The sequence below is a fragment of the Palaemon carinicauda genome, chromosome 35 (assembly GCF_036898095.1).
Source record: "Palaemon carinicauda isolate YSFRI2023 chromosome 35, ASM3689809v2, whole genome shotgun sequence".
Classification (NCBI taxonomy): Eukaryota; Metazoa; Arthropoda; class Malacostraca; order Decapoda; family Palaemonidae; genus Palaemon; species Palaemon carinicauda.
In genome coordinates this window covers 63,082,286-63,089,785 of record NC_090759.1, presented here as the reverse complement: position 1 = coordinate 63,089,785, position 7,500 = coordinate 63,082,286, and the positions used below count along the sequence as shown (strand labels likewise).

The 7,500-nt window shown below is 35.6% G+C and overlaps 1 protein-coding gene across 1 annotated transcript in view; it reads left to right on the top strand.

Annotated features, from left to right (window-relative positions):
- The window catches only part of LOC137627517 (uncharacterized), a 438,655-nt gene that overhangs the window by 75,846 nt on the left and 355,309 nt on the right, over positions 1 to 7,500 (top strand).

Below are 7,500 nucleotides of genomic sequence, written 5' to 3'. Positions count from 1 at the left end.
GGTGCTTGGAGGAGCCTACATGTGTATCTGCTGAGTCATCAGAAGCCATTGTTTGGCCCTCCCCGATCCAAGCTTAGTTTACAAGTGGCTTAGGCGCTAATCACATGGATATATGGTCAGTCTTAAGGACATTGTCCTGCTAGGGGATTGCCAGTGCCCCTTACCGCTGCCATTCATGAGCGACCTTTAATAATATAGATTCTGTATGAAGATTATTAGAAAGTAACTTTTACCTTAGCTCTGGTTCAATGCTATAATATACATAGAATGTGAAGCATATACGAATAACTTTGCTAACGCCAGTGAGAAGAAAATGGGCGCATATCTGTTACGACTTTTAAAATAAAATTGGCAAATATGTAATCATTTACATTTTGCTAGGAAAACGAGTAACATGCTTACCAATGGACTCCATAATTGAATGAAACGTCTTTTCCTCATTATACGTAAATATAAGGAGGTAAATCTCTTTTATTCATAATATGATCTATAATTGAGTATAATATCACTCTTAACCTGTTCGTCTTATTGTTATATCTATAAATAGGGTAATTAGTAACTATATTTAGTATATTTACCATGGAAACAAAATTTTACACAATCCTTGAACAGTATTATTTATTGGAGGGTGTGTTTTTGTCCATCGAATGTATATTTATCCATACATACATGCATACATACATACACACACATACAAACAAATTTAACCTTATTCAATTTGGTTCAATACATAAGCCTTCTATTTTGTATAAAGAGAATAACTATACATGACCAAGCCATACAAAGAGTACAATATTAATACTATTTTTCTTCTTCATTCCGTCAACGCGCTCCAGCAAAAACATCTCTGATAAGAAAATATTCTTTTCAGATTAAATAAAAATAATATTTAAGAATTTTGTCTTTTCTTTGCATGAGGTAGAATACTGCACTATTAACATACACACACACGTATATATATATATATATATATATATATATATGATTATGTGTATATGTACATGTACTGTATGTATTTATGTATATATAGATATGCATATATATACATGTACTGTATGCATTTATGGATATATATATATATATATATATATATATACATACATACATACATATATACATACATATATCAAGGCACTTCCCCCAATTTTGGGGGGTAGCCGACATCAAACAAATGAAACAGAAAAGGGGACCTCTCCTCTCTACGTTCCTCCCAGCCTGACAAGGGACTCAACCGTGTTTGACTGGTACTGCTATGGGTGCCACAGCCCACCTTCCCACATTATCCACCACAGATGAAGCTTCATAACACTGAATCCCCTACTTCTGCTACCTCCACGGTCATCCAAGGCACCGGAGGAAGCAGCAGGGCCTACCGGAACTGCGTCACAATCGTTCGCCATTCATTCCTATTTCTAGCACGCTCTCTTGCCTCTCTCACATCTATCCTCCTATCACCCAGAGCTTCCTGCACTCCATTCATCCACCCAAACCTTGGCCTTCTTCTTGTACTTCTCCCACCAACTCTTGCATTCATCACCTTCTTAAGCAGACAGCTATTTTCCATTCTTTCAACATGGCTAAACCACCTCAACACATTCATATCCACTCTAGTTGCTAACTCATTTCTTACACGCGTTCTCACCCTCACTACTTCGTTCCTAACCCTATCTACTCGAGATACACCAGCCATACTCCTTAGACATTTCATCTCAAACACATTCAATTTCTGTCTCTCCGTCACTTTCATTCCCCACAACTCCGATCCAGACATCACAATTGGTACAATCACTTTCTCATTCAGAACTCTCTTTACATTCATGCCCAACCCTCTATTTTTTACTACTGCCTTAACTGCGCCTAACACTTTGCATCCTTCATTCACTCTCTGACGTACATGTGCTTCCACTCCACCATTTGCTGCAACAACAGATCCCAAGTATCTAAACTGATCCACCTCTTCATGTAACTCTCCATTCAACATAACATTCTACCTCTCACCTCCTTCCCTTCTCGTACATCTCATAACCTTACTCTTACCCACTTTAACTGTTAACTTCCTTCTCTCACACACCCTTCCAAATTTTGTCACTAATCGGCCAAGCTTCTCTTCCGCGTCTGCAACCAGTGCAGTATCATCCGCAAACAACAACTGATTTACCTCCCATTGCCTGGCCCTCCTTGTTTCTAGTTTGGTTGGAGAGGGGGCTTGGGCACTGATCATATATGTATATATGGTCAGTCTCTAGGGCATTGCCCTGCTTGATATGGCAATGTCACTGTCCCTTGTCTGTGCCATTCATGACTGGCCTTTAAACCTTTAAACCTTTGTCATATATACAGTATATATATGTATATATAATATATATATATATATATATATATATATATATATATATGTATATATATACACACATACAAATGCCGTTACATACATAGTTACGTACAACAATTATCTGAAGAAAAAAAATCAACATAATAATCAATCCGTTTTATTTCGTTGTTATAACTGCCTGAAATAAGAAAAAGAAAATCCTAATAAGGTGAAGGAAATATAAACCTGGAAAAATCTCAAAGTCCAGAAGCCATCGAGAGACGCGGGTTATTCTATTAAGGTAAACAAAAGGCGATGCACAACTTCCCGCCTCCGGTAAGGGACGGGACAGATTTAAATCTGCATGGAAATGGTCTCCTCCAAGGTTTCTATGCTAATTCATGAAGTCAATCAAAGTTTAGGCGTTCCTTCACCTTGCCCGAATCGAATTTTGGCACCCGCTTATGTTTATTGTTGGTTTTTTATCAATCTAATTTATTTTTTAATTTTTTTATCATTTGTATTAGACAATTATAATTATTTAACCCTTATTTTTTAAATTTATATTTCCCAGATTGAATTTGGCAAGTTTTTTCTTATAATTGTTGTTTTCTTAACGGTTAATTTTAATTTGCTGAAGCTTGCAGGTAGAGTTTGTGGTTTGCCGAAAGCTGCATTAATTGATTTTTTTTTTGCTATATTTTTTAAAATTTATACTCCTCCTCCTTATGTATTCACTAAAACTTATGAACGTCGACTAGAGAGATGAAAAACTAATGATTTAAATTCAAACCAAACTGGAGGTATGACTCATGTTTTGATTCATTTTTTTTTCTTATTATTATTATTATTATTATTATTATTATTATTATTATTATTATTATTATTATTATTATTATTATTATTATTATTATTATTTTACTTTTTGTAAGACTGTTTTTTGACCTAACACATTTCATGTAACTTGCTCTTTTTAAACAGCACTGGAAACGGTACATTTCTTGTAATATTTTGAAAGTATGAATTTGTTAACACTGGGCCTCGGTACAGGAAACTATACATAAAATGGTTTGTTTTCTGTCATTGTGTGTTAGAAGAGGATTAATGATTTTGCTTGGTATGTTAAGGACTGATTCATCATTTCGAATCTTTTGTTAGACCCAGGTGTAACATTGTGTTTGTTTTGTTAGATGCCAATTCAACATTTCGCTTGCTGTGTTAAATTCTGATTCCTCGTATAGTTCATTATTTCAGATACCGTTTGTTTATTGTTTCTTATCCTAATTTGGTAATTCAATATTGGGTTTGTTACTTTAGCCGTCAGTTCGACTTGTGGCCTGTTACTTTAGAAACTGATTCGACATATAGCTTGTTTCTTTAGGTGCCATTTCAACATATGGCTTGTTACTACAGACGCCAATTCGACATATGGCTTGTTACTTTAAACGCCTGTTTGACTTGTTGCTTCAGACGCCAATTCGACATGTAGCTTGTTACTCTAGATTCCAATTTGACATGGGGCTTGTTACTTTAAATGCCTGTTTGGCTTATTGCTTGTTGCTTCAGACGCCAATTCGACATGTAGCTTGTTACTATCGATGCCAGTTCGACATGTGGATTGTTACTTTAGACGCCTATTTGACTTGTTGCTTGTTGCTTCAGACGCCAATTCGGCATGTAACTTGTTACTTTAGATGCCAGTTCGACATGTGGATTGTTACTTTAGACGCTTGTTTGACTTGTTGTATGTTGCTTCAGACGCCAATTCGACATGTAGCTTGTTACTCTAGATGCTAATTCGAAATGTGGCTTGTTACTTTATTGTAACTTGTTTTAGTTATTTTAGACACCAATTCAACAATTAGCTCTTTAATTTAGACGCCAATTCGTCATGTGGCTTGTTACCTCAGAAGGCAATTTAGCATTTGGTTTGTTAATTTGAATTACTTTACATACAATTTCGACTCGTGGCTTACTGATTTAAATGGCAATTTGACATGTTTGTTACTCTAAACGCCAGTGAGGCCTATGGCTTGTCACTTTAGACGCCAATTCAACATGGGGCTTTTTAGTTGTAGACGCTAATTTGACATATGGCTCGTTACTTTAGCAATTTAGCTAACGCCTTGGTCATTTTAAAAGGCAAATTAACAAATGCCATTGTTAATTTCGAAGCAAATTTAGCCCATGCCTTTGTTATTTTAGATGTCAGCTTAGTAACGCCTTTGTTATTTTTTTTTTTCATTTATTTTAAATTCAAATTTAGCAAAAGTCTTATTTTAGATACTAGTATAGCTTATGTCTTTATCTTATTTGGGAAGCGTATTTGTCATATGCCTTTGATACAAGCGAAGTTAATTTAGCTATACCTTTGTTATCCTAGACACCAGTTCAACTTATGGTTTATTTCCTGTTAGCAGCGTCAATGACCTTCGATGTCAGCGTGCCAGAAAACTTCAAATTATTCATTCATTATTTTAAGAACGTTCAACGGTGAATCATTCATTAAATTTTTTGGTATGTTATTTCACATACTGATTATTATTAAAAAGCGTACCAATTTAGTATCTTTGTTATTCTATTTACTGATTCAACTTACGTTTTGTTAACTGTTTATGACGTTCAGTGGAAAGTCATTCAGCAAGGTTACCGCTGCGTTGCAGATTCCATCTACTTCAATCTTACTTGTCGAAGGCTGGTGGGGCTGGGGTGGGGGGCTGGTTGAATGTAGGAAAAGTGCACGTCGAATTTTGGAGACTGGGAGAATATTACAAAAATTATTTGTGTTCGTATTCCATGCGTTGATCGAACTAAATGCATCTTTGAGGGACTGTATTTGCAGTTGATTTCAACGAGTATGCAGGCAAACATCATGGCTGCCATTTTTTTTTACTGCTGTGTACATATGATCGTTCCGAAAAAAATCATTTTTGGTACAGGAGAGAGAGAGAGAGAGAGAGAGAGAGAGAGAGAGAGAGAGAGAGAGAGAGAAGAGAGATTTACTATGTAGATAGTCGCATCCCAAATTTATATATCCATTTTTAGTTTTCAGGATGTTACTTTGCAAGTTAAATGCGATTAGTCTCCAGTGCTTTTAGTACAGAAAATGTTTTTCCATCATAAGAGACAATGCTCAAATCTGTCCTAGAGGTACAGGACACCAAAATTGACTTTTCAGATGTTAAAGGAATTGAGTGAAAGAAAATGTGCCAATATTATATTAAAGCACTGGCGTACAATTTATCAATTAAAGTAGATGGGCTTGAAAGAAACGCTTTTTACGCTTGTTATTTGGTTGAATATTTATTTGTTCATCTATTAAACGTAATTTCTTCGTTTTCGCCTTGTTTCTCATGTGAACTTACCGATCTTGCATCATTGATATAGTAGACTTGTGTGTCTATTATGTCTGTATATTATTATGAGACTGAATACCATTAATCCTCAGTTATAAATGAGTAGCCGATCTTGCACCATGCTCCAACTTCATGGTATTAGTATTAGGTTATGTGGCGATCACTCCTTTGATTAAATGAGGTAATATATCATCACGAAGAGACTTCTTGTATTGTTGGAAGTTGATATGGCCTCTCGTATACTATTGTGAATGATGGTTTTCTTAATTATCATTTAGCAGGAAAAAGGAAATATCACCACGGAAAGTCTTTCAGTAGTTTGACACGATAGAAAGGAACACTTATTCTTGATTTTGAAAGAAAAATGAAGGCATGATTAACCATTAGCAAGAAATAAAGAGAAATCGTAGCTTAGAGATATGCTCTGTAGACAGGAGCAGATGTTCAAACCGATTAATACTTATAATACTTGAAATTTAGAAATATCCATTGCGTAAATTGGTTCATCATTTCAGTTGTGTTTGTGTATTAAGATAGCCTTGCCTTGTGCAAGACACGGGCTCTTGCATTGGCAGTCCGTAAGCGAATGTAATTGTAATTGGTTTTAATTTACTTTGAAAGAGGGAATCATTTCAAGCGTCAAGGACTGGCATAAGTTGCTAGTTTTCAACTTTTAGCCAAATCAAGCAGATATTTTACTTTGGAGTGTATTCCAAAAGCAGACGCCATCATTATATAAGGATAGATAGCCTACATTTCTATAAATCCACGTTTATACTAAAGGTCTAGCATTGAGCCCCCTTTCCCCATCTCCTGCTGTGACCAGCCATTATCATGCTCCACCTGATGGCCTGGAAAGAAAGGATTATATCACATCTATGCAAAAGACCATAACGTGTCTATGCAAATCAAATTTTGCAGTAAAGGACTTTGTATTCCTTTTGTGACGTGGCGAAATTCAATAAGTTCCTCCCCCCTTTTCGCCTGTTTCCGGATTCCACGGTGTTTGTAAAGTGCTCGGGACCTGAACGTTTAGTTTAAGAATATTAACGTTTTTTTCTTTCTGAATTCCATGGTCTATTCTGGATACCTTCCGTCATAGAGTTTTCGTAAAATATTTTTATGATTTATTCTTGAAACCCTTCTCGTCGTGTTCTTAAACTCTTTCCAAGTTTGATTCCAGGAATCTTAAGAGTTAATCATGAAGGCTCTCTTTTTAATTCCTGAACCTCCCATTACTTATTCATCACGAAACGTTTCCTTGTTTATTAGCGAGGTCATGTGATCATTTATGCCATGTGAAAAGGCTTTCATGTCTCCTTCATGAAAATCTTATGATTCATTTGTGAAAATTTTGGGAGTTTAATCTTGGTGCTTTTCTTTTTCTATTTTTGAACTTTCATTTCCGTAGCCATAAGACGTTTCCTTGCTTGCTTTTTAAACAATTCATGACTGACTGATGAAAGCTTTTATGTCTTTATCTTGAAATCTTTCATGACTTTAATCATAATCTTCTGTGACATAGTCTTTAAAGGTTTTATTTTCTATTTCCCAAGCCATTCAAGATTGTTTCTTGAAACTTAAAGGGAAAGTCGTACATCTGTATTAACGTTTAGATTGGAAAATCAGTGCTTATATTGATTTTAGATTTGCTAAACACATTAGTCTAATGGGTTTCATAGCTTAGTGGTACAACATCCGGCTCACGTTACCTAGGTCCATTGATTGCTCCCTGCCTACCACTCACCATACACCTTCGTTTTTGACCTCCTCTCTGAATATTTAAAGTTTAAAGGTCGAACATGAATGACAGAGGCAAGAGACAGGACAGTT